This window comes from Somniosus microcephalus, chromosome 1 (assembly GCF_052327205.1).
Source record: "Somniosus microcephalus isolate GS21.2 chromosome 1, FLI_Smic_1.0, whole genome shotgun sequence".
Taxonomy (NCBI): domain Eukaryota; kingdom Metazoa; phylum Chordata; class Chondrichthyes; order Squaliformes; family Somniosidae; genus Somniosus; species Somniosus microcephalus.
In genome coordinates, this window is record NC_140987.1 from 338890534 (window position 1) to 338916732 (window position 26199).

General features: G+C 52.7%; 1 pseudogene; it reads left to right on the forward strand.

Moving 5' to 3' along the window:
- Positions 1-26199, forward strand: part of LOC147124929 (sodium- and chloride-dependent neutral and basic amino acid transporter B(0+)-like) — a 214305-nt pseudogene that overhangs the window by 51034 nt on the left and 137072 nt on the right.

The window sequence follows — 26199 nt, forward strand, 5'->3', positions numbered from 1 at the left end:
TGCGTTCCTGACTCCTGATGAGTTCGCTTACCTGCTTGGCGAATTCCCCGACCTGACAAGACCCACGTTCTCCTCCACAGCCACTGAACATGGTGTGAAACACCACATCACCACCAACGGCCCCCCGGTCTACGCGCGGGCCTGGTGCCTGGAACCTGGCAAGCTGGCGGTCGCAAAGGCGGAGTTCGCAACCATGGAACGGTTAGGGATTATTCACCGGTTGAATAGTCCCTGGTCTTCACCCCTCCATATCGTCCCGAAGCCTGGCGGCGGATGGCGGCCATGCGGCGGCTATCGACGCCTCAACGACGCCACCACTCCTGATCGGTACCCGATCCCCCACATCCAGGATTTCTCTGCCCATTTGGCAGGGAACACCGTGTTCTCAAAAATCGACCTCGTCCGGGGCTACCACCAGGTCCCAGCTCATCCACAAGACGTCCAGAAGACCGCAGTCACCACCCCATTCGGCCTCTTTGAGTTTTTACGAATGCCGTTTGGTTTAAAGAACGCCGCCCAGGCTTTCCAACGCCTGATGGACTCCGTGCTGCGGGACCTCAAGTTCCTCTTCGTCTACCTGGATGATATTCTAATTGTCAGTCCTACTAAGGAAGAACATACCTGCCACCTACGCACCCTTTTTCGATGCCTCAGCCAACGCGGCCTGATTATCAACCCGGCCAAGCGTCAGTTTGGCCTCAGAGGGAGCGGTTCCTTTACCTTCGAAAGTAGAGGCGGTGACATCCTTTCCACGCCCGCAGAACGTAAAGGCCCTGCAGGAATTCCTAGCCATGGTAAACTTTTACCACCGTTTCGTGCCTAAGGCGGCACTACTCGTGCAACCCCTGTACGAGGCCCTCAAGGGCAAGACTGGCAAGAACCCGGTAGACTGGATGGATGACATGGCCCGTGTTAAATCTGTGTGTCCCAGTTATACTTATTATAAATCACTGGACACAGACCACAAGAATAACTTTAACAGGTCTGTGGTGTATGTAACCTGTTCCACCTTAAGAGAACTACTTTAAGAGATGTACTACTTTCTCTTGGCTGCTGTATACTGTAATACCGGTGGTGACCACACCGGTATATAAGTGTTGTGTAAGGATTTGCTGGGCAGTTCAGCCCTGACCTCCGAATTGGCAAGACCTGTTAAAAGTTATTCTTGTTGTCTGTGTCAGTGATTGATCTTAAACATAACTGGGACACACAGACTCAACAGTGGCGACGAGTCCGATCTTACCCTGCGGCAGTTTTACATCCAAGGCAGCTTCATCCTCAGAAGGGGCGTCGAGAAGAGGCATCCGCCCTCATCATCCTGCTGAGCACCATCGCACGGGAGGCATCGAGAAACCGGGTTAAAAAGAAAAAGAATTCTGACCACGAAGCCCTCCATCAGCGACAGGCAGTGATCATCCCTTCTACCACGGTGGTGGGTAAGCCGATCAGCGACACGAGCAGAAAGTCGGCCACGTTGGCTGTGGAGTAGGGGAGGGAAAACGGAGGAATAAGGGCGGAGAGCTCGACCACGGCCGGTAGAAAGGGCCGGGCTGCAATCGAGGCCGAGAGGCGCAGCGACTGGAGCAGCTTAAGGCTCGAGAGCCGCGGAGAATTCAAACGCAGCCGGTGTAAAGGACGGGGCTGCAAGCGGGGCTGCGAGGCAAAGCAGGGTCGGGGAGTGAGAACCGCTGGGGAGGCGAGAACGGCAGCAGCAAGGCAATCGCCATTGCAGCCAGCGGGGGAAGAAGGCAAACGCGGGAATCCGCCATTGTAGTCGGCGGGGGAAGAAGACGAGCGCGGGAAAGACCGCCAAGCACGGGAAGCTGTCATTTTAGTAGGCAGGGGAAGAAGACAAGCGCGGGAAGCCGCCATTTTGAGAAAAAGCAAAATTAAAAAAAAAAAATTGCAAGGATGCCTAAACATGGGAGCATTAATACCTTTGATAGCGATATCGAAGATTGGACCACGTATGTAGAACGCATGGAAGTGTATTGTACAGCAAATAAGGTACCAAATGATGAGAAAGCACTAACCTTATTAAGCTCAATGGGTGCGAAAACATACGGGCTATTGAAGCACCTTCTATCACCAAATAAACCGGCGGATCAGACTTTCACGAATGTTGTTACTGTCCTGAAAAATAATTTAAACCCCACGCTGCTGATGATAGCGGAACGATTTAAATTATACAGAAGAACGCAGCTGAAAGACAAAAGCAACGCTGAATTTTTAATTGAACTGCGTAAGCTAGCAAAGTACTGTCAGTTTGGAACAGGACTAGCAGATGCGCTGAGAGATAAATTTGTGTGTGGATTGTTAAAAGAAGGAACACAAAAGTGACTGCTTGAGGAGAATGAGCTTACGCTTGATAAAGCTGTCACTATTGCAGCATCGCACGAAGCCGCAGCGAGAGGCACTGCTGAAATGCAGCTACGGTCACCGGAACTCAGCACCAATCAAATGGTCTTGAGTACAGTAAAATGTTATCGTTGTGGAAAGACAACGCACGATCAGAACCAGTGCTGGTTCAAAAATCAGGAATGCAGAAAATGTGGCAGGCTTGGTCACATAGCTAAAGTATGCCGGTCAGGAAAGAAGACCAGCAACAAAAAGTCACCGCAGGAAAAGTACAGAAAGGTACACAAGGTGACAGAGAACAGTTCGAACGAACAGAAGTCAGATTCAGACTCCAGCAGTAATGAACTGGGTAGTCTAAGAGTACACAATGTTGGTAAGGAAGCAGACCTCCAAACAATTTGGGTCACACTTCAGATAGCAGGAGTCCAAGTGAAGATGGAATTGGACACTGGATCGGCATTGACGGTCATGAATAAGAAAGATTACAAAAGGTTATTCCCACATATTCCCCTACGGGATACGGAGATTGTATTGAAAACATACACGGGGCAAAGAGTATACCCCATCGGGAAGATAGAGGTAAAGGTGGTCCACAAGGGCAAAGAAAGCCGAGGAATGGACTTATATGTGTTACCTGAGGGAGGTCCACCACTACTGGGACGGGGGTGGATTAGGAAAATAAATATGGACTGGCATTCCTTAAAAGCACTAACGGTAGATTCTGGTACAAAAGATGTTAAACCTAAACGATTGTCCAGAATATTGGACGATGCTAAAGAGGTGCTCCAACAGGGAATGGGAACACTGAGAGGAATTATGGCAAACATCAAGGTTGAAGAACATGCAAACCCGAAATTTTTCAAAGCCAGACCGGTACCTTATGCAATACGACCTACTGTGGAAGCTGAGCTGGAAGGGCTAGAACATTCAGGAGTACTGTCTAAGGTAGACTGGAGTGAGTGGGCCACGTCCATTGTCCCCGTCATGAAGCGTTCATCGAGCAACAAGCCGGGGGAACCGGGGAAGGTTCGCATCTGTGGAGATTTCAAGATCACTGTTAATCCGGTGCTTCACACGGTGCAGTATCCGCTTCCACGGAGTGAGGATATCTTCGCTTCGTTGTCCGGCGGGAAACACTTCACCAAGATAGACCTGGCGCAGGCGTACTTACAGATGGAAGTTGAGGAAGAGTCACACCAGTATCTCACGATCAACACGCATAGAGGCTTGTACCAGTATAATAGACTGGTTTTTGGAGTGGCATCGGCTCCAGCAATTTGGCAGAGGTCCATGGAGCAGGTATTACAGGGAATTCCAGGTACACAATGTTATCTGGACGATATTCTGATTACAGGAGATGATGACGAGGAACACCTTGCAAACTTGGAACTGGTGCTCACCAGATTGAAAGAATATGGACTTCGAGTTAATCGCCAGAAATGTGAATTCTTTCAGAAGCGGATCTCGTACTGTGGTCATGTCATTGACCAGGAGGGGCTTCATAAGTCTCCTGACAAGATCGAAGCTGTTGTGAAGGCTCCCGCTCCGGATAATGTATCCCAATTGAGTTTGTTTCTAGGGTTGATTAACTATTACCATAAGTTTCTGCCAAATTTATCCACGGTGCTGCACCCGCTGAACGCTCTTTTGCAGAAGGGAGAACCATGGAAGTGGAGCGAGGACTGTAAGAGGGCCTTTCGCGAAAGCAAGGCATTGATCACCTCAGAGGAAGTGTTGGCTCACTTCAACCCAATGCTGCCTATTCGTTTGGCTTGTGATGCTTCTCCATATGGTATTGGGGCAGTATTCTCACAAAAGTTGCCAAATGGCCAGGAGAGGCCAGTTGCGTTTGCATCCAGTTGCGTTCGCATCCAGATCATTGACCTCCGCTGAGCGCAACTATGCTCAGATAGATAGGGAGGCTCTCAGCCTTGTGTGGGGAGTAAAGAAGTTTAATCATTACCTGCAGGGCCAAAAGTTTACGCTTCTGACAGACCACCAGCCGTTGGTATCCATTTTTAACCCTAAGAAGGGTGTTTCGGTGATGACAGCACAGAGACTCCAGAGATGGTCCCTTTTCCTAGGGGCACATCAATATCAGATCGAATTCAAAGGTACAAAGCAGCATGGTAATGCTGATGGGCTGTCGCGCCTGCCACTACCTACAGAGGAGGAGGCACCGACGGTTGACCCTGTTGAGTTGTTTCACTCGACCATCATCGAATGTTTACCAGTCACCAATGCAAGTATTGAAAGAGAAACCAGGAATGACCCGACACTGTCCAGGGTCTACGAAGTGACAGTGAAGGGATGGCCAGCACATGGTGATCCACTGTTACCGGCATTCTCAGCAAGACGAGAACAGCTGTCCGTCTGTCAGGGAACATTGATGTATGGAACAAGGGTGATTATTCCTCCTAAGTTAAGAGAGAGAGTTCTAAAGGAACTGCATGAAGGTCATCTGGGGGGAGTCAAGATGAAAAGCCTTGCTAGGGCTTATGTGTGGTGGCCGGGTATCGACCAACAGATAGAGGATCTGACGAAAAGCTGCTCAGGGTGCCAAAAAGTGCAAAATGCACCTCCGATTGCACAGCTGCATCCATGGGAATGGCCTTCAACCCCATGGCAACGTGTACATATTGGCTTTGCTGGTCCTTTCATGGACTCCATGTTTTTAATTGCGGTGGACGCACATTCTAAATGGCCAGAAGTGATTAAGATGACTACCACTACCTCGGAAAAGACAATCGCGGTGTTAAGAACGATATTTGCAAGAAATGGATTGCCAGAACAAATATGTTCAGACAACGGACCGCAGTTCATGTCAGAAGAATTCCAGAGGTTCATGAAGAAGAATGGGGTGAAACATTATACCTCTGCCCCATATCATCCGGCTACAAATGGGTTGGCCGAGAGATTTGTACAAATGTTCAAAAAAGCGATAAAGGCCATGAGCGAAGATCAGATTCCACTACAACACAAGGTGGACAAATTCCTACTGGCATATCGAAACGCCACCCATGCAGTGACAAACCAAAGTCCTGCCATGATGTTCTATAACAGGAGGTTGCGGTCCAGGTTGGACTTGTTAAAACCAAATGTGCGGAGGGAAGTTGAAAACAAACAGTTCCAGCATATAAATAACAAGACCACTCGGAGTTTCGAAATAGGACAACCAGTGTTAGCCCGGGATTATAAAAACAAGAAATGGCAATCTGGAACAATTCGGGCCAGACAAGGACCCCTGATGTACACGGTAGATGTTGGTGAAAATGTAATGCGGCGTCATGCTGACCAACTGGTAGAATCGAGAACAAGGGTCGAACCCATGGTTACGGCAGAGACAACCGTGGAAGAAGTTAGTGAACCTGAAGCATCTACCTCAGAAGTGAATGTACCTGATGATGATGTCCAATCCATAAGAGACCAACTAGATGAGTCACCCCAACAACGAGAATCAGAGACCCCTGAAAGGCGTTATCCAACTCGAATCAGGAGGCCTCCTCAGAGACTGAATCTTTGAACTGTTTTGCATGAAGTTGTAAATATGTTATTATGTTATGTTAAATGGGGATATAACTGTTAAGCTAAAAAGGGAGGATTGTGGTGTATGTAACCTGTTCCACCTTAAGAGAACTACTTTAAGAGATGTACTACTTTCTCTTGGCTGCTGTATACTGTAATACCGGTGGTGACCACACCGGTATATAAGTGTTGTGTAAGGATTTGCTGGGCAGTTCAGCCCTGACCTGCGAATAGTAAAGACCTGTTAAAAGTTATTCTTGTTGTCTGTGTCAGTGATTGATCCTAAACATAACTGGGATACACAGACTCAACAAGGTCTTTACTATTCGGAGGTCAGGGCTGAAATGCCCAGCAAATCCCTGCACAACATTTATATACCGGTGTGGTCACCACCGGTATTACAGTATACAGCAGCCAAGAGAAAGTAGTACATCTCTTAAGGTAGTTCTCTTAAGGTGGAACAGGTTACATACACCACAATCCTCCCTTTTTAGCTTAACAGTTATATCCCCATTTAACATAACATAATAACATATAGATATATATATATACAACTTCATGCAAAACAGTTCAAAGATTCAGTCTCTGAGGAGGCCTCCTGATTCGAGTTGGATAACGCCTTTCAGGGGTCTGTGATTCTCGTTGCTGGGGTGACTCATCTAGTTGATCTCTTATGGATTGGACATCATCCTCAGGTACATTCACTTCTGAGGTAGATGCTTCAGGTTCACTAACTTCTTCCACGGTTGTCTCTGCCGTAACCCTGGGTTCGACCCTTGTTCTCGATTCTACCAGTTGGTCAGCATGACGCCGTATTACATTTTCACCAATATCTACCGTGTACATCAGGGGTCCTTGTCTGGCCTGAATTGTTCCAGATTGCCATTTCTCGTTTTTATAGTCCCGGGCTAACACTGGTTGTCCTATTTCGAAACTCCGAGTGGTCTTGTTATTTATATGCTGGAACTGTTTGTTTTCAACTTCCCTCTGCACATTTGGTTTTAACAAGTCCAACCTGGACCGCAACCTCCTGTTATAGAACATCATGGCAGGACTTTGGTTTGTCACTGCATGAGTGGCGTTTCGATATGCCAGTAGGAATTTGTCCACCTTGTGTTGTAGTGGAATCTGATCTTCGCTCATGGCCTTTATTGCTTTTTTGAACGTTTGTACAAATCTCTCGGCCAACCCGTTTGTAGCCGGATGATATGGGGCAGAGGTATAATGTTTCACCCCATTCTTCTTCATGAATTTCTGGAATTCTTCTGACACGAACTGCGGTCCGTTGTCTGAACATATTTGTTCTGGCAATCCATTTCTTGCAAATATCGTTCTTAACACCGCGATCGTCTTTTCCGAGGTAGTGGTAGTCATCTTAATCACTTCTGGCCATTTAGAATGTGCGTCCACCGCAATTAAAAACATGGAGTCCATGAATGGACCAGCAAAGTCAATATGTACACGTTGCCATGGGGTTGAAGGCCATTCCCATGGATGTAGCTGTGCAATCGGAGGTGCATTTTGCACTTTTTGGCACCCTGAGCAGCTTTTCATCAAATCCTCTATCTGTTGGTCGATACCCAGCCACCACACATAAGCCCTAGCAAGGCTTTTCATCTTGACTCCCCCCAGATGACCTTCATGCAGCTCCTTTAGAACTCTCTCTCTTAACTTAGGAGGAATAATCACCCTTGTTCCATACATCAATGTTCCTTGACAGACGGACAGCTGTTCTCGTCTTGCTGAGAATGCCGGTAACAGTGGATCACCATGTGCTGGCCATCCCTTCACTGTCTCTTCGTAGACCCGGGACAGTGTCGGGTCATTCCTGGTTTCTCTTTCAATACTTGCATTGGTGACTGGTAAACATTCGATGATGGTCGAGTGAAATAACTCAACAGGGTCAACCGTCGGTGCCTCCTCCTCTGTAGGTAGTGGCAGGCGCGACAGCCCATCAGCATTACCATGCTGCTTTGTACCTTTGAATTCGATCTGATATTGATGTGCCCCTAGGAAAAGGGACCATCTCTGGAGTCTCTGTGCTGTCATCACCGAAACACCCTTCTTAGGGTTAAAAATGGATACCAACGGCTGGTGGTCTGTCAGAAGCGTAAACTTTTGGCCCTGCAGGTAATGATTAAACTTCTTTACTCCCCACACAAGGCTGAGAGCCTCCCTATCTATCTGAGCATAGTTGCGCTCAGCGGAGGTCAATGATCTGGATGTGAACGCAACTGGCCTCTCCAGGCCATTTGGCAACTTGTGTGAGAGTACTGCCCCAATACCATATGGAGAAGCATCACAAGCCAAACGAATAGGCAGCGTTGGGTTGAAGTGAGCCAACACTTCCTCTGAGGTGATCAATGCCTTGCTTTTGCGAAAGGCCCACTTACAGTCCTCGCTCCACTTCCATGGTACTCCCTTCTGCAAAAGAGCATTCAGCGGGTGCATCACCGTGGATAAATTTGGCTGAAACTTATGGTAATAGTTAATCAACCCTAGGAACGACCTCAACTGGGATACATTATCCGGAGCGGGAGCCTTCACAACAGCTTCGATCTTGTCAGGAGACTTATGAAGCCCCTCCTGGTCAATGACATGACCACAGTACGAGATCCGCTTCTGAAAGAACTCACATTTCTGGCGATGAACTCGAAGTCCATATTCTTTCAATCTGGTGAGCACCAGTTCCAAATTTGCAAGGTGTTCCTCGTCATCATCTCCTGTAATCAGAATATCGTCCAGGTAATATTGTGTGCCTGGAATTCCCTGTAATACCTGCTCCATGGCCCTCTGCCAAATTGCTGGAGCCAATGCCACTCCAAAAACCAGTCTATTATATCAGTACAAGCCTCTATGCGTGTTGATCGTGAGATACTGGCGTGACTCTTCCTCAACTTCCATCTGTAAGTACGCCTGCGCCAGGTCTACCTTGGTGAAGTGTTTCCCGCCAGACAACGAAGCGAAGATATCCTCAATCCGCGGAAGTGGATACTGCACCGTGTGAAGCATCGGATTAACAGTGATCTTGTAATCTCCACAGATGCAAACCTTCCCCGGTTCCCCCAGACTGTTGCTCGATGAACACTTCATGACGGGGACAATGGGCATGGCCCACTCACTCCAGTCTACCTTAGACAGTACTCCTGAACGTTCTAGCCCTTCCAGCTCAGCTTCCACAGCAGGTCGTATCGCATAAGGTACTGGTCTGGCTTTGAAAAATTTCGGGTTTGCATGTTCTTCAACCTTGATGTTTGCCGTAATTCCTCTCAGTGTTCCCAGTCCCTGTTGGAACACCTCTTTAGCATCGTCCAATATTCTGGACAATCGTTTAGGTTTGACATCTTTTTTACCGGAATCTACAGTTAGTGCTTTTAAGGAATGCCAGTCCATATTTATTTTCCTAATCCACTCCCGTCCCAGTAGTGGTGGACCTCCTTCAGGTAGCACATATAAGTCCATTCCTCGGCTTTCTTTGCCCTTGTGGACCACCTTTACCTCTATCTTCCCGATGGGGTATACTCTTTGCCCCGTGTATGTTTTCAATACAATCTCCGTATCCCGTAGGGGAATATGTGGGAATAACCTTTTGTAATCTTGCTTATTCATGACCGTCAATGCCGATCCAGTGTCCAATTCCATCTTCACTTGGACTCCTGCTATCTGAAGTGTGACCCAGATTGTTTGGAGGTCTGCTTCATTACCAACATTGTGTACTCTTAGACTACCCAGTTCATTACTGCTGGAGTCTGAATTTGACTTCTGTTCGTTCGAACTGTTCTCTGTCAGCTTGTGTACCTTTCTGTACTTTTCCTGCGGTGACTTTTTGTTGCTGGTCTTCTTTATGACCGGCATACTTTAGCTATGTGACCAAGCCTGCCACATTTTCTGCATTCCTGATTTTTGAACCAGCACTGGTTCTGATCGTGCGTTGTCTTTCCACAACGATAACATTTTACTGTACCCAAGACCATTTGATTGGTGCTGAGTTCCGGTGACAGTAGCTGCATTTCCGCAGTGCCTCTCGCTGCGGCTTCGTGCGATGCTGCAATAGTGACAGCTTTATCAAGCGTAAGATCATTCTCCTCAAGCAGTCACTTTTGTGTTCCTTCTTTTAACAAGCCACACACAAATTTATCTCTCAGCGCATCTGCTAGTCCTGTTCCAAACTGACAGTACTTTGATAGCTTACGCAGTTCAATTAAAAATTCAGCATTGCTTTCGTCTTTCAGCTGCGTTCTTCTGTAAAATTTAAATCGTTCCGCTATCATCAGTGGCATGGGGTTTAAATTATTTTTCAGGACAGTAACAATATTCGCGAAAGTCTGATCCGTCGGTTTATCTGGTGATAGAAGGTGCTTCAATAGCCTGTTTGTCTTCGCACCCATTGAGCTTAATAAGGTTAGTGCTTTCTCATCATCTGGTACCTTATTTGCTTTACAATAAACTTCCATGCGTTCTACATACGTGGTCCAATCTTTGATATCGCTATCAAAGGTATTAATGTTCCCATGTTTAGGCATCCTTGCAAGTTTTTAAATTTTTCTTTTTCTCAAAATGGCGGCTTCCCGCGCTTGTCTTCTTCCCCCGCCTACAAAAATGGCGGCTTCCCGTGCTTGGCGGTCTTTCCCGCGCTCGTCTACTTCCCCCGCCGACTACAATGGCGGATTCCTGCGTTTGCCTTCTTCCCCCACTGGCTGCAATGGCGATTGCCGTGCTGCTGCCGTTCTCGCCTCCCCAGCGGTTCTCAATTCCCCACCGCTGCTTTTACTCCCCCGCGGTTCCCGTGGGCATTCACGCTTCCCCTGCTGTTGCACCTCTCAGCCCCGCATGCAGCCCGGTCCTTTACACTGGCTGCGTTTGAGTTCTCCGCGGCTCTCGTGCCTTAAGCTGCCCCAGTCGCTGCGCCTCTCGGCCTCGATTGCAGCCCGGCCCTTTTCACCGGCCGTGGTCGAGTTCTCCGCCCTTTTTTCCTCCGTTTTCCCTCCCCCACTCCACAGTCAACGCGGCCGACTTTCTGCTCGTGTCGCTGATCGGCTTATCCACCACCGTGGTAGAAGGGATGATCACTGCCTGTCGCTGATGGAGGGCTTCGTGGTCAGAATTTTTCTTTTTTTTTTTAACCCGGGCTCTCGATGCCTCCCGTGCGATGGTGCTCAGCAGGATGATGAGGGCGGATGCCTCTTCTCGACACCCATTCTGAGGACGAAGCTGCCTTGGATATAAAACTGCCGCAGGGTAAGATCGGACTCGTCGCCACTGTTAAGTCTGTGTGTCCCAGTTATGCTTATTATAAATCACTGGACACAGACCACAAGAATAACTTTAACAGGTCTTTACTATTCGTAGGTCAGGGCTGAACTGCCCAGCAAATCCCTACACAACGTTTATATACCGGTGTGGTCACCACCGGTATTACAGTATACAGCAGCCAAGAGAAAGTAGTACATCTCTTAAGGTAGTTCTCTTAAGGTGGAACAGGTTACATACACCACAGCCTGAGTGTTCGCCGACACCAAAAGCGCCTTAGCCAATGCAACTATGCTGGCGCACCTGCTGCCAGGAGCCACCATCGCCCTCACCACCGATGCGTCGGACTACGCCGTCGGTGCCGTGCAACAGCAGTGGGTGAATGGGACGTGGCAGCCATTGGCATTCTTCAGCCGTCAACTACAGCAGAACGAGAGAGCATACAGCATGTTCGACCGGGAGTTGCTCGCGCTTTTTCTGGCCATCCGCCATTTTCGGTTCCTACTGGAAGGACGTCCTTTCACCGCCTTTGTGGACCATAAGCCGCTAACCTTTGCAATGGCCAGGACCGCCGAACTGTGGTCAGCCCGACAGCAGCATCAACTGACCTACATAGCCGAATTCACCACGGATATACTGCACGTGGCCGGTAAGGACAACCTGGTGGCAGACTGCCTCTCCCACGCGATCGTCAATACGGTTCATTTGGGCATCGACTACGCCCTCATGGCAGCGGACCAAGCCCCAGACCCCGAAGTCCAAGTTTACAGAACGGCCATCACTGGCCTCCAGTTGGCCGATGTCAAGTTCCATTCGGCAGGTACCACGCTGTTGTGTGACGTCTCCGTACAGGATCCTTGCCCTGTTGTGCCGGTCGTCTGGCGCCTGCAAAGTTTTCGATGCCATACATGGGTTGTCACACCCAGGAATGAAGGCCTCTCAGAAACTGATGTCAGCGAAATTTGTATGGCATGGCATGCATAAAGATGTCCATGACTGGTCTGCCAAAAGGCCAAGGTACAGCGCCACATCAAAGCTCCATTGGCCACCTTCACAGTTCCGGAGTGACATTTTGACCATGTCAACGTGGACCTGGTAGGACCACTCCCACCCTCCCATGGTTTTTCACACATCCTGACCATGGTTGACCGCACCACCAGATGGCCGGAGGCGGTCCCCTGTCATCCACTACTTCAGCGGACGTGGCCAGGGCATTCATTTCCTCCTGGGTCGCCTGTTTCGGAGTGCCTGCAGATATTTCGTCAGACAGGGGACCGCAGTTTTCCTCCGAACTCTGGAATGCAGTGGCCCAAGGACTCGGTGTCAAATTACACCGCACCACAGCCTACCACCCACAGGCGAATGGCCTCTGCGAACGCTTCCACCGGTCAATGAAAGCCGCCCTGAGGGCCAGCCTCCAGGACGCTGGATGGGCAGACAAGCTACTGTGGGTCCTGTTGGGCCTTCGCACGGCCCCCAAAGAAGACCTTCACTCTTCATCAGCGGAGCTTGTGTATGGTCAGCCGCTGCGAGTCCCAGGGGATTTCCTACCAACATCGACGGAGCCCTGGTCCACGTCTGCCCAGCTTGCTAGTCACCAAGAGGCGGCCAGATGTTTCACACCGGTGCCCACTTCGCACCACGGGCTGTTAAAGGTCACACGTTCCCACGTTCCCACGGAGCTTCACAAGGCTGAATATGATTTTATTCGCCATGACGCACGTAGGGATCTGCTCAAGGCCCCATATACCGGTCCCTTCCGCGTGTTGGAAGCAGGGGACAAAACCTTCACGGTAGATGTCGGTGGTAAACCGGACCACATTTTGGTCGACCGCTTAAAGCCAGCACATTTAGACCTCGACCGCCCCATCGAGACAGCACAATTGCCGAGACGGGGTCGGCCACCCATCGTCGTTACGGCAGACCGAGTGCGACCGCCCGCCAGACTGCCAGCCGACCAGCAGCCTCCGCTTGAGAGTACAGGAGTCATTCTGACAGGCTCGTCAGACCCCCTCACCGTTTGACTTTGTCCGTTAAAGCGAATTCTGAGGGAGCGCATGTGGCAGAACCACTGAATGACTCAGGCTAACTGTATATAATTCTCTTTAACGATGTTCTAACAGCAGCCTAAACCTGTACCATTGTGTTAGGCATTACTGTATTTTGTATATAGAGTTTGCATGTACGGGGCGTGGCCCCTTTAAGAGCGCAGGAAAACGCCGGCAAACGCGATGACATCACGTTGCAAACCACAGGGCTGCCCAGGCAGTCCTCGTGGCATCTCCGTTGAGTAAAGACCTGTTTAGTTGTTCTCTTGTGTCGATCTCCCTTATTCGTTGGAATTCGTTAATTCCTACAATAAAATCTTATAGGAATCATGATATGAACAATGAAATAGGAGAGAATGAAGATAAATTGATTATTCTGTGTAGTGACAGAAGAAAACTATTAATAGATAGATAGATAAACCGAAGGATATATTTCCACAGAGAACAATACCCGTTCCATGTTTTTACAGAGATTAGAGTGCCAACTCTTTGTGGGACTCAAAATAATCCAAAGTGAACTGTTCTTCCCTGAAAACAGTACTTCTATTGAGAATGTCTGTTCTCCAGTATTCAACATTCAGCCCTTGAACATCAGGAAGTACTAACTTCTCCTTTTTACCGTCGGTGGGTTTGGTAGAAGGTGGTGAGTCAGTGCACTGTCCTTTCCCGGGGCAGTTTAACAAGTATGGAGGTGGCACACAGAAATTTCAGCCGTATATTATCCACTGGATCTTTATAATTGGTTTTAAATGTTCACATTTCCATATTGGCCCAGAAATTCGGGTCGGGGGCTTCCCGCGGGTGCAAGCCCCCGACCTACACTTACCTAGCGCTCCGGCAGTTGAGCTCTGGGCCTGCGTAGAATTCCTCTCCAGGACCTGGCCCAGAGGCCGGCGCGCTGTGCTTGCGTGTCCCAGGGGCGTAGTTAGTGCGATGCGTCCCCTGGGATCACATGAGCCATGGGCAGCCAATCGGAGGAGGGAAAAGCCCATTCATAAGATTGACAGAAAGACCTGTCAAAACGTATGAATGCTGAGGGCCCAAAACAGTAGATAACCTTCAAATAATTTTTTTTTTAAATCACACTTTTTAAATAAACTATAAATTACATTAATAACTATTTTAAACAATAATTTAAATTTTTGAAAAAGATAATTTTTTTTTAAAAACGGGGCTAAAAATAAACTTACCTTGCTTTAAAGTATTTAAAAATAATAAACCTGTGGAAAAAATGTTTTAATTTTAATTAATTGACCACTTACCTTTTAAAATGCAGTCCTTACGCCTGGTTTTTACATTTCTAAAATCTAAAGACTTACCCTCACGGAAAAACCTGTAAAAAAAACGTAAGTTCAAAGCGCACGTGTAGACTCCCGTGCGCACGCGTTAGACCTCTGAACCCCTTCGTTCAGAGGATCGGAAGTGCCGATTTCCCGCGCATGCGTACTGCATGCAAGAAACTGGCACTTCCATCGGGTCCACGTGCGAGTACCCCGTGCGTACTCATGCGTTGGGACACAAAGCTGGGTGGGAGGGTAAGCTGTGAGGAGGATGTCGTGAAACTCCAGTACGATTTGGACAGGTTGGGTGATTGGGCAGAAACATGGCAAATGCACTATAATGTGGATAAATGTGAGGTTATCCACTTTGGTGGCAAAAACAGGAAGGCAGATTATTATTTGAATGGCAATAGATTGAGAGAAGGGGAAGTGCAAAGAGACCTGGGTGTTATTGTGCACCAGTCGCTGAAGGTAAGCATGCAGGTGCAGCAGGCGGTTAAGAAGGCAAATGGTATGTTGGCCTTTGTAGCAAGAGGGTTTGAGTACAGGAACAAGAATGTCTTGCTACAGTTGTACAGGGCCTTGGTGAGACTGCACCTTGAGTATTGTGTGCAGTTTTGGTCATCTTACCTGAGGAAGGACGTTCTTGCCATGGAGGGAGTGCAGCGAAGATTCACCAGGCTGATACCTGGGATGGCAGGAATGACGTAAGAGGAGAGATTGTGTCGATTGGGCTTATACTCACTGGAGTTTAGAAGATTGAGAGGGCATCTCATTGAAACCTATAAAATTCTGGCAGGTCTGGATAGACTAGATGCAGGAAGGATGTTTCTGATGGCCGGGGAGTCCAGAACCAGGGGTCATAGTCTAAGGATAAGGGGTATGCCATTTACGACTGAAATGAGGAGGAATTTCTTCACCCAGAGAGTGGTGAACCTGTGGAATTCTCTGCCACAGAGGGCGGTGGAGGCCAGTTCATTAGCTATATTCAAGAGTTTGATATATTTCTTGAGGCTAAAGGGATCAAGGGATATGGGGAGAAGGCAGGGACAGGGTACTGAAATTGCATGATCAGCCATGATCTCATTGAATAGCGGAGCAGACTCGAAGGGCCGAATGCCCTAATCCTGCTCCTATCTTCTATGAATCTATGAATCTATGAAATTTTGGCCATTATGTGTAACAAGAAGTAGTTACTGAGCAGCTCCTCCAACATCAGAACCAGGTCCAAGCCCCACCCTTTGGAGTCAGATTACTGGATGTCTGTAAATTACAGGCTGCCTAACCTACATTCCTTCAGATCAGGTTTCTGCATCCAAGTAATTTCTTCTGTTAACTTCACGGAAGACCTGAGATGATGGGAAGGTTCCTGTAAGTTAGTTTGAAAATCATTTTCGCAAGCTCCCCTTCCCACACAATACACATACTTCAGGTTACAAGGAAACCTCCCAGCAACATAAATCACAGCATTTAGTGCCTGACTAATGTTTGACATCAGATTGGGTTGTACTACATAAAAGCATGCAGGGGTATATATTCTTCTGTTTGCTGATTTAAGTGAAAAATCAGATGTGTGCAAAGTACATTTTACTCATATCTACTTTGCCACTCAAATTAACAGAGTAAAAAATCCCTAATGTATTATATTGTAGGAAGGTGGGTTCCTAACTAAAAGACTGAGTTCTACTCAGACGATCAAACAAAACGAACTTTAATGAAACAAACAGGCTTTAAAAAGAAACTGCAGGATAACATCGAATGTAGGTCTGCTCTCTCTGGAGGCTCCACGAGGACTGCCCCTGCAGTCCTGTGGCTGACGTCATGACGTCATCACGTTTTCCCGCCAGTGGGGGATCACGTGATGAACAGCGTGACGTCATCACGTTTTAGCCGCGCTGTTAAAGCAACCACACTCTGTACAGTTAAACAGCATAAAAAAGGTACAGACTCAGACTGTAGCTAACATGTTGTTAAAGGAGTTATCACAGAATCTACAGTGCAGATAGAGGCCATTTCAGCCCATCGAGCCTGCACTGACACATATCCCACCCGATCCCCATAACCCCACGTATTTAATCCCCTAACGCTAAGGGTCAATTCATCATAGCCAAATCAACCTAACCTGCACATCTTTGGATTGTGGGAGGAAACCGGAGCACCCGGAGGAAACCCACGGAGAATGTGCAAACTCCACACAGACAGTCGCCCGAGGCTAGATTTGAACCCGGGTCCCTGGCGCTGTGAGGCAACAGTGCTAACCACTATGCCACCGTGCTTTTCATGTTATGTACAAACGATCTGAGTCCTTTGGTGGCTCCGCCACAATATCCCCTACTTTACAATGCTAGAATTTCACTTCCACATTTCACGTTGTAGTGTCCGAGTATCAATAATACACGGACTGCAGGAGAACAATAATAACAGGTATTTACTGAACAGAGGGTAACTCTTTTGTTTGTACCCAAAAAAAACCAAATTGGACTGTAAACAAAAGTTCAACGAAAACTTAACAAATCAAATTAAAATTTGATTTTCCGGGTTGATGATGCACTCCAGTCCCCGCGGCGCCCACCGGTCGCGGAAATACTCAAGCGCACCGGCAGACACCGCGTGCTCCATCTCCAGGGCAACCCGGGCGCGAACTTGGCCGCAGAAGAGAGGGAGGCAATCCGGCTGGACGACCCCCTCGACCGCCCGCTGCCTGGACCAATTCATGGCTCATTTAGCCAGACCCAGGAGCAGGCCCACAAGTAGGTCCTCCAACCTGCCCACTCCCCTCCGCACCGGGTGACCGTAGATCAAGAGCGTGGGACTGAAGTGCAGCCAAAAATCGAGGCGCAGCCCCGTCAAGTAGTGAAAGCGGGGCTGCAACCTCTCACATTCCATATAAACGTGAAACACGGACTCCTCCAGGCCGCAAAAAATGCAGGCGGCCTGGGACTCCGTGAACCTACTTAAAACCTTATTGCACGGGACCGCTCCGTGCAACACCCTCCAGGACAAGTCCCCGATGGAACAAGGGGGGACTCCCGCGTAGAGAGCCCTCCATTGGGGACCACCGCCACCGCCAGTCGGCAAGACACCACGCCAAGGCGTGTCCGGATGGTAGACGAAGATGGCAAAGTGGAGAGTGTGCAGGAGCAGCCCGTACAGGAAACCCCGCCGCGCGGAATGAAAAGGCACGGAGGGTATTGCCTCGAGACGGCTCAAGTTGTGAGGCGTCTGTTCCCGAGGGGAGTTTCGGGGCCGGGCGCCGATGAGGAATTCCGTCCAAATGGGGGTAAGCTCGGATGGGATCACACCACGTGCTTGAGCCGCCTCGATACACGTAGTGGAGTCGGGGCCCAGTGCCGCTTTCACCGATTCGATGGCTTCGACCGCGAGCCGGACGTTGGCCCAGGACAGGCGCCGCGCCAGCTCCTCTGGCGCCATCCAGCCCGCTCCTCCGCCATCGAGCAGGTCCCCGACTCTGGTCACCTTGCCAGCCACAGCCCTGCCCCCCGCCAGCCGCCCGAACCCGCGTTCGTTGAGGTGCGGATTCCTGAGCAGCGGCTCCCGAAGGAGAGCCGTCGCTCCTGACGGGGGAGAGCTCCGCCTGGAAGTGACGTAGTTCCAAACCCATAGTAGTTCCTGGTAGAAGACAGGCAGCTCCTGCAGGCCGGCACGCCTGCCGCCCACTTTCGCAAACAGGAGCTGCGTGTCGTAATTGAGGCCGTGCAGCTGGCGGAAGAAAAACGTCGCCAGCGCACACCATCTCGGAGGATTCTCGACGTACAGGTATCTCTGCAGTGTCTGAAGACGGAAAGTCACAGCCTGGGTGCGAAGGCACACCAGCGCCTGACCGCCCTCCCTAAGCGGGAGACACAGAACCGCGGCAGAGACCCAGCGCTTCCTTTTGTCCCAGAAGAAGTCGATGAGCTTCTTCTGCATCTTGGCGACAAACGCAGGGGGAGGGATCAAAGTGACCAACCGGTACCACAACATGGCGGCCACCAGCTGGTTTATGACCAGCGCTCGACCCCTGTAGGACAACACTCGGAGCTGTCCTGTCCAGCGTCCTAGGCGAGCGGTGACTTTGGCCTCCAGCTATTGCCAATTCGCCGGCCAGGCGTCCTCGGCAGGGCTAAGGTAGACTCCCAAATAGATGAGGTGCGCGGTGCTCCAGGCGAAAGGCCTGAACTCCTCCGGCAGGGAGTCCACCCGCCACTGACCCACCAGGAGTCCGGAACATTTCTCCCAGTTGATCTTGGCGGAGGATACGTCCGAGTAAATCTGCTGGCGTTCCCGCATCCTCCGCAAGTCAGCGGGATCCGTGACCGTGAGGAGCACGTCATCGGCGTAAGCCGAGAGGACAACCTCCACGCCCGGCCCTTGCAGAGCCAGTCCCGTCAACCTCTTCCGGAAGAGGCGCAGGAATGGCTCCACGCAAACGGCGTATAACTGACCGGACATGGGGCATCCCTGACGCACCCCCCTCCCGAAGCGAAGGGGCGCTGTCAAGGACCCGTTAACTTTAATCAAACACTCCGCGGCGGCGTACAGAAGTCGGATCCGGGCGACAAAGTGCGTCCCGAACCCGAATGCGCGCAGAGTCCCGAAGAGATACTCGTGATCCACCCTGTCGAACGCCTTCTCCTGATCCAGGGAAAGGAAGGCGACCGACAGACCAGCCCTCTGGGAGTGGTGGACCAGGTCCCAGACCAGATGGATGTTATCGTGGATGGTCCGGCCCGGGACCGTGTAGGACTGGTCAGGGTGGATCATGTGGGCCAGCACGGTGCCAAGGCGAGCAGACATGGCCCTGGCAAAGATTTTATAGTCCGCGCGGAGGAGGGAGACCGGGCGCCAGTTCTGAAGGAGGCGGAGATCACCCTTCTTAGGCAGCAGGACAATGACCGCCCTGTTCCAAGAGAGGGGCATCTCCCCAGTCACCAAACTTTCCCCCAGGACCCGCGCGTAGTCGCCCCCCAAGACATCCCAGAACGCCCTGTGGAACTCCACGGTCAGCCCGTCCAGACCCAGGGACTTTCACCTAGAGAGCTGGCGGAGGGCGCCGGTCAGCTCCGCCAGGCTTAGTGGAGCGTCCAATTTTTCGGCGCCCTCCGGGCTGACCTTCGGCAGGTCCTCCCACAAAACTCTTCGCGCATCCTCACTGGACGGATCCGGAGAGAACAGAGCCCCGTAGTAGGCGCGGGTCTCTGTGCTGATTCCCTCCGGACCCGAGACCAGAGATCCGTCGTCGGCCAGCAGCACGAAGAGCTGCTTACGGACCCCCCGTCTTTTTTCCAGCGAGTAGAGGAAGGGGGAGCCGCGGTCCAGGTCCCGCAGGAGCTGGATCCGCGACCTCACGTACGCGTCTCGGGACCCAACAAGCTGCAGGTCCTTCAGCGCGCCCTTCTTCTCTTCGTACACCTTCCGCAGGGCCGGGTCCTCGACGACCTGACCGAGACGGGACTCCAGGTCGAGCACCTCCTTCTCCAACCGCACGACCCGGGCCTCCCGCCTCTTGGTCGACCCCTTCGCGTACTCCTGACAGAAGAGACGGATGTGAGCCTTGCCCACATCCCACCATAGCCTCAAGGAGGGGAAGCCCCCCCGCTTCTTTCTCCAGTCGGCCCAGAACAGACGAAACGAATCCCGGAACCGCACGTCCTCCAGCAGCAGGTTGTTAAAATGCCAGTACGCGGACCACCCCCGCGTGCGCAGCGGAGTGAGCTCCGCCCACACCAGGTGGTGGTCCATGCACGGCACCGGCCGCATGGAAGCCGCCGGAACGCAGGAGACTTACGCCCGGGGAATGTAAAGGCGGTCGATTCTGGACCTTCCTCCCCCAGACCTCACGCTAGTGAAGGCGCTGGAGTCAGGGTGGAGATTTCGCCAGACGTCCACCAAGTCGAAGGACCCAACCAGGTCCCTCAAATTCTCCATCGCCGCCGGACTTCGCGGGGGACCCGAACGGTCCCTCGCCTCGAGGCTGCAGTTAAAATCCCCCCCGAGGATGACGCACTCGCCCACGTCGACGGAGCCCAACAGAGCTGACACTTCTTTGAAGAAGCGCATTTGCTGCGCACCGGTCTGAGGGGCGTACACGTTCACTAGATGGAGCGGCACGCCCCCCAGGCGAACAGCGACCTGGAGCAAGCGGCCCGGCACATGCTCCTTGACCCCCAAGATCTCCGGCTGAAAATGCGAGGCCAGCAAGATAGCCGCCCCGCTGGAATTGTTGGAGAGGTGACTCATGCTGACCCCTCCTTGCCACTCCAGGAGCCACGTGGCTTCATCTCCCGGAACGGTGTGGGTTTCTTGCAGGAAGCACACCGCATACTTCCCGTCCCGAAGGACAGAGAAGTTATTGAATCTGCGGCGCGCCTCCCTGCTGCCATTGATGTTGAGGCTGGCTATGGTTATCTTCATGTCAGAAGCATAGTGCAACCTCTACCTACACCTAATGGGGGGAGGAAGCGCAGCCGCTGGTCAGCCGCCACTTCCTCAGCAGCCCAGTGAGAAACGTTGTGAGCCGACGCAGCTCGAGCGGGTTCACACCCTCGTCCGCGCCCATGATCTTAACGGCGGCGCGGACGGATACGATGAGCAGCGCCAGCTCCAACCACCTGTCGAGGGCCAGCCGGACCTTATTGCGCTGACCCAGGCACGTGGCCATAAAATCCCGGAGTTCCCTTACGGGAATGAGGGGAGACTCGGCATGGGGCACGAGGTCATCCATCGCCTCGTCGGCGCTGGAGTCCGAATCGTCCTCCGTGCCCATCACCGAGTCCCCATCCTCCTCCAGGGGGTCGTCACCAGCGGCCAACCCGTCCGCCGCACAGTGCGAAGCAAACGGCTCGTCCGCACCGGCCAGCCCCGCCTCCGCCCGGATCCCACCCCCAGGATCGGCGGCAGAGGATTTCTCCCTGGGCTCCTCTAGGGGTGCTGGGCCAGGAGACGGTGGCGATTCAGAGACCCCTCCGCCTCAGACGCCGGAACAACCGGAGAAACCAGCGAGAGAACAATTCCCAGCTCCTCCAGTACGTCCGGCACCAGAGACACAGCCAGGGGGCCATCCTCCTCCCCGCCACAAACCTCCGACCCAGCGGATGGGGTATTTAAAAGCTCTACCAGGTCAAGCAGCCCCTGGGAGATGTCCAGGTCGCATTGGGCGAGCTCATTATCCTCGAGCTCGCCCGACCCAGACCCCAGGCCGCCCGACCCGGCGAGGGGTAACGGCACCGATAGAATATCTATTTCCACCGCGGGTTGTTCCGCGACCCCCCGCCACGGGCAGGGTCTCGTCCCCGTCCCCTGGAGGCATGTGCTGGACAGACACATCTGCCTCAGCCTCCCGAGGGACAGGCGACCCCCGCCGATCGCTGATGATGGTGAGAGCGGGGTGGGGGGCGCCGTACCCGCGGCAGGCGATGACTCCCCCTGCTCGGAGGGACCTTCCTCTTCCCGGTCCTCCTCCTCTTCCAGGGGGTCGCGCCTTCTTTTTAGCACGGAGGGAGCGAGGGAGCCCTCCATGCCTGCTGAGGCCTCCTCCTCAGCTCCCTCCGGCGGAGCAGGTTTGTCGGGTTCCTCGGGCCCGAGCCCGGCCGCAGGTATCGGCGTTACCGCTGCGGCGGTTGCGGCCACAGGCTCGGGCACGAGGCCCCTCCTGCTCACGTCTGCCCCGAATAAATCCGCGAGGAGCGCGGGTGTAAGGAGCTCAAGGGGCAAGGGCTGGCCATCCACGGTGGGACCCGCCCTAAGGTGTTTATTTTTTCGCCGCGCCTTCTTTCTGGCCGGCCACGCTCCCTCCCCCCCGCCGGAGGCCTTGGTGGCATCGGCCCCCGATGTCGACCGCGCATCAGACGTTCCCGACGCGCGGGCAGATCCGGGGGGAGGAGTGTTGGCGGCGCCAGCCTCGGCCGCACGAGATGATCCGGCGGCCTTGGAGGCGGAGCAGTTTTTCCGGATGTGCCCCACCTCCTTGCAGGCGTGGCACCGCACACCGTCCGACGTCCAGAAGACGCGATAGGCGGTCCCCTTGTGGTGGACGACGAATGCCCCGTCAGTGTCCTCCTCCCGCGCCAGCTGGATGAACAGCTGGCACCGGAAGGAGAAGACGTGGCGAAGACTGGCCTCCCGGAAGCCGAGCGGGATGGGCGTGATCCCTGACCTCACCTCCCCAAGTTGGCGTAAATGGGGAAGGAGGAGCTCACCAGGAACATAGGGCGGGACGCTGGAAATGACGATCATCTGCGCGGTGGCCTCAAGATAATCCACCGGCAGGAAGGTCCCACCCACAGTGAGCCCCTTGGCGAAGGCCAGTGACACCGCCCGCTCCGACCCCAGGAAGAACACAGCCTTCCCATACATTTTTGAGGCCGCGACGATGGCTGAGGGGCCGACAACCCCAGCCATGGCTTTAACGCAGGCCTCAATGGTCATAGTGGGGTGAGTGTAGCTCTTCACCCCAAGCTTTTTTGTCATCAGTCTGAATGGTGACGGGGCAGCAGAAGCAGCGGGAGCAGCTGTGGCTGTGGCTGCAACTCCCGCATACGTCTTGGCTGGCCCCGTCACCGGCAAAGATGCAGTCGCCATTCTGGGGTGGTATTATAGAGGGCTACACTCACCCCAAGTCACAGGCCTGAAGGTGGAAATGGCCTCAGGTATTTTTTGGACCTCTATTGAGCAGAGGGAGCTGTTTAAAATGAAGGCACACCTCTCCCGCTATTGACTGAGATTGGGGGAGGGGCCTTCTCTCCTCTGCTCAATAGGCAATTAATTAATAGAGTCAATTGAGGTGCCTTAGAGAAAGAGGCAGAGAGAGACAAAGAGAGAGAGAGAGGTGGGGTGGGAAGGAGGGAGGCCGCAAAGGCAGGGTCGCCACTCAGGATGGCGGGTGGGTGGGTGTTGGCAGGGGTGCCCTCTCCTGATGGAAATTTAAAGTCTCTGATAGTGGTGGTCTTCTGGCAGGGGGAGAAGATGTCTTCACCTGGGAAAGCTGGAGATGCCCAGGCTCAGTCCTGCACCAGGTCTTAACGATGTAATTAATGGAATTAACCACTTCACCTAGGCAGCTCCAGCTGGCCCAGGTCAGGCAATAGAAGGGATGCTTATTTGTGGTGCGTGTGGCCTAGTTTTGGCAAGAGCCACACACACACACACAGCCACCACTTGATGTTCCGGCTTTGTTTCTTCTTTTCTCCCCCCACCTAAAATACAAAGTCTTTGGGAGAGTGCCCCAAATAACACCCACCTGTAGATATTTTGAAAGATGATATTCCTCCCTCCTTCCAAACAGTTGGTGTTGGTTGATAGTGGTTTCTCTCCCCTCTCTCCTTCTCCTGAAGTGGAGGTCAATTTGGGGAGGCAGTAATGGGAAAGGCCTCTCCCCTGGTTGGTGTTGTTGCTGGCCTCCCTTCTCCTTCTCCTCCTCTGTCCTCTCCCTCCAGGCACCTCAGTTGCTGTGATGATGGTGGAGGTGGAGGTGGTAGTGGTCCAGCGTTCTCCTCCTCTGCCTGGTCAGGGGACCACCACTTTAGTCCACTCTCCTAGTCTGGCTGCTCTCTCTGCTTGTGCTTGCAGCTGCACAGCCAGCAATGCTGTGAATGAGGAACAGAGGGTACTCTTTTTGTTTGTACCAAAAAGAACCCAAATTGACTGTAAACAAAAGTTCAACTAAAACGTAACAAATCAAATTAAAATTTGGTTTTCCGGGTTGATGATGCACTCCAGTCCCCGCGGCGCCCACCAGTCACGGAAATACTCAAGCACACCGGCGGACACCACGTGCTCCATCTCCAGGGCCACCCGGGCGCAAACATGGCCGCGGAAGAGAGGCAGGCAATCCGGCTGGACGACCCCCTCGACCGCCCGCTGCCTGGACCAATTGATGGCTCTTTTAGCCAGGCCCAGGAGCAGGCCCACAAGGAGGTCCTCCAACCTGTCCGCTCCCCTCCGCACCAGGTGACCGTAGATCAAGAGCGTGGGACTGAAGTGCAACCAAAAATTGAGGAGCAGCCCCTTCAAGTAGTGAAAGAGGGGCTGCAACCTCTCACACTCCATATAAACGTGAAACACGGACTCCTCCAGGCCGCAAAAAATGCAGGCGGCCTGGGAGTCCGTGAACCAACTAAAACCTTATTGCACGGGACCGTTCCGTGCAACACCCTCCAGGCCAAGTCCCCGATGGAACAAGGGAGGACTCCCACGTAGAGAGCCCTCCATTGGGGACCTCCGCCACTGCCAGTCGGCAAGACGCCACGCCAAGGCGTGTCCGGACGGTAGACGAAGATGGCAAAGTGGAGAGTGTGTAGGAGCAGCCCGTACAGGAAACCCCTCCACGCGGAATGAAAAGGCACGGAGGGTATTTCCTCGAGACGGCTCAAGTTGTGATGCGCCGGTTCCCGAGGGGAGTTTCTGGGCCAGGCGCCAATGAGGAATTCTGTCCGAACGGGGGTAAGCTCGGACGGAATCGCCCCACGTGCTTGAGCCACCTCGATACACCTAGTGGAGTCGGGGCTCAGTGCCACTTTCACCGAATCGATGGCTTCGACCGCGAGCCGGACGTTGGCCCAGGACAGGCGCCACGTCAGCTTCTCCGGCGCCATCCAGCCCGCTCCTCCACCATCGAGCAGGTCCCCGACTCTGGTCACCTTGCCAGGCACAGCCCTGCCCTCCGAACCCGCATTCGTGGAGGTGCGGATTCCTGAGCAGCGGCTCCCGAAGGAGAGCCGCCGCTCCTGACGGGGGAGAGCTCCGCCTGGAAGCGACGTAGTTCCAAACCCATAGTAGTTCCTGGTAGAAGACAGGCAGCTCCCGCAGGCCGGCGCGCCTGCCGCCCACTTTCGCAAACAGGAGCTGCGTGTCGTAATTGAGGCCGTGCAGCTGGCGGAAGTAAAACGTCGCCAGCGCACACCATCTCGGAGGATTCTCGACGTACAGGTATCTCTGCATCATCTGAAGACGGAAAGTCGCAGCCTGGGTGCGAAGGCACACCAGCGCCTGACCGCCCTCCCTAAGCGGGAGACACAGAACCGCGGCAGAGACCCAGTGCTTCCTTTTGTCCCAGAAGAAGTCGATGAGCTTCTTCTGCATCTTGGCGACAAACGCAGGGGGAGGGATCAAAGTGACCAACCGGTACCACAACATGGCAGCCACCAGCTGGTTTATGACCAGCGCTCGACCCCTGTAGGACAGCACTCGGAGCAGTCCTATCCAGCGTCCTAGGCGAGCGGTGACTTTGGCCTCCAGCTCTTGCCAGTTCGCCGGCCAGGCGTCCTCGGCAGGGCTAAGGTAGACTCCCAAATAGAGGAGGTGCGTGGTGCTCCAGGCGAGAGGCCTGAACTCCTCCGGCAGGGAGTCCACCTGCCACTGACCCACCAGGAGTCCGGAACATTTCTCCCAGTTGATCTTGGCGCAGGATGAGTCCGAGTGAATCTGCTGGCATTCGCGCATCCTCCGCAAGTCAGCGGGATCCGTGACCGTGAGGAGCACGTCATTGGCGTAAGCCGAGAGGACCACCTCCACGCCCGGCCCTTGCAGAGCCAGTCCCGTCAACCTCTTCCGCAAGAGGCGCAGGAGTGGCTCTACGCAAACGGCGTATAACTGACCGGATATGGGGCATCCATGAGGCACCCCCCTCCCGAAGCGAAGGGGCGCCCTCAAGGACCCGTTAACTTTAATCAGACACTCCGCGGCGGCGTACAGAAGTCGGATCCGGGAGACGAAATGCGTCCCGAACCCGAATGCGCGCA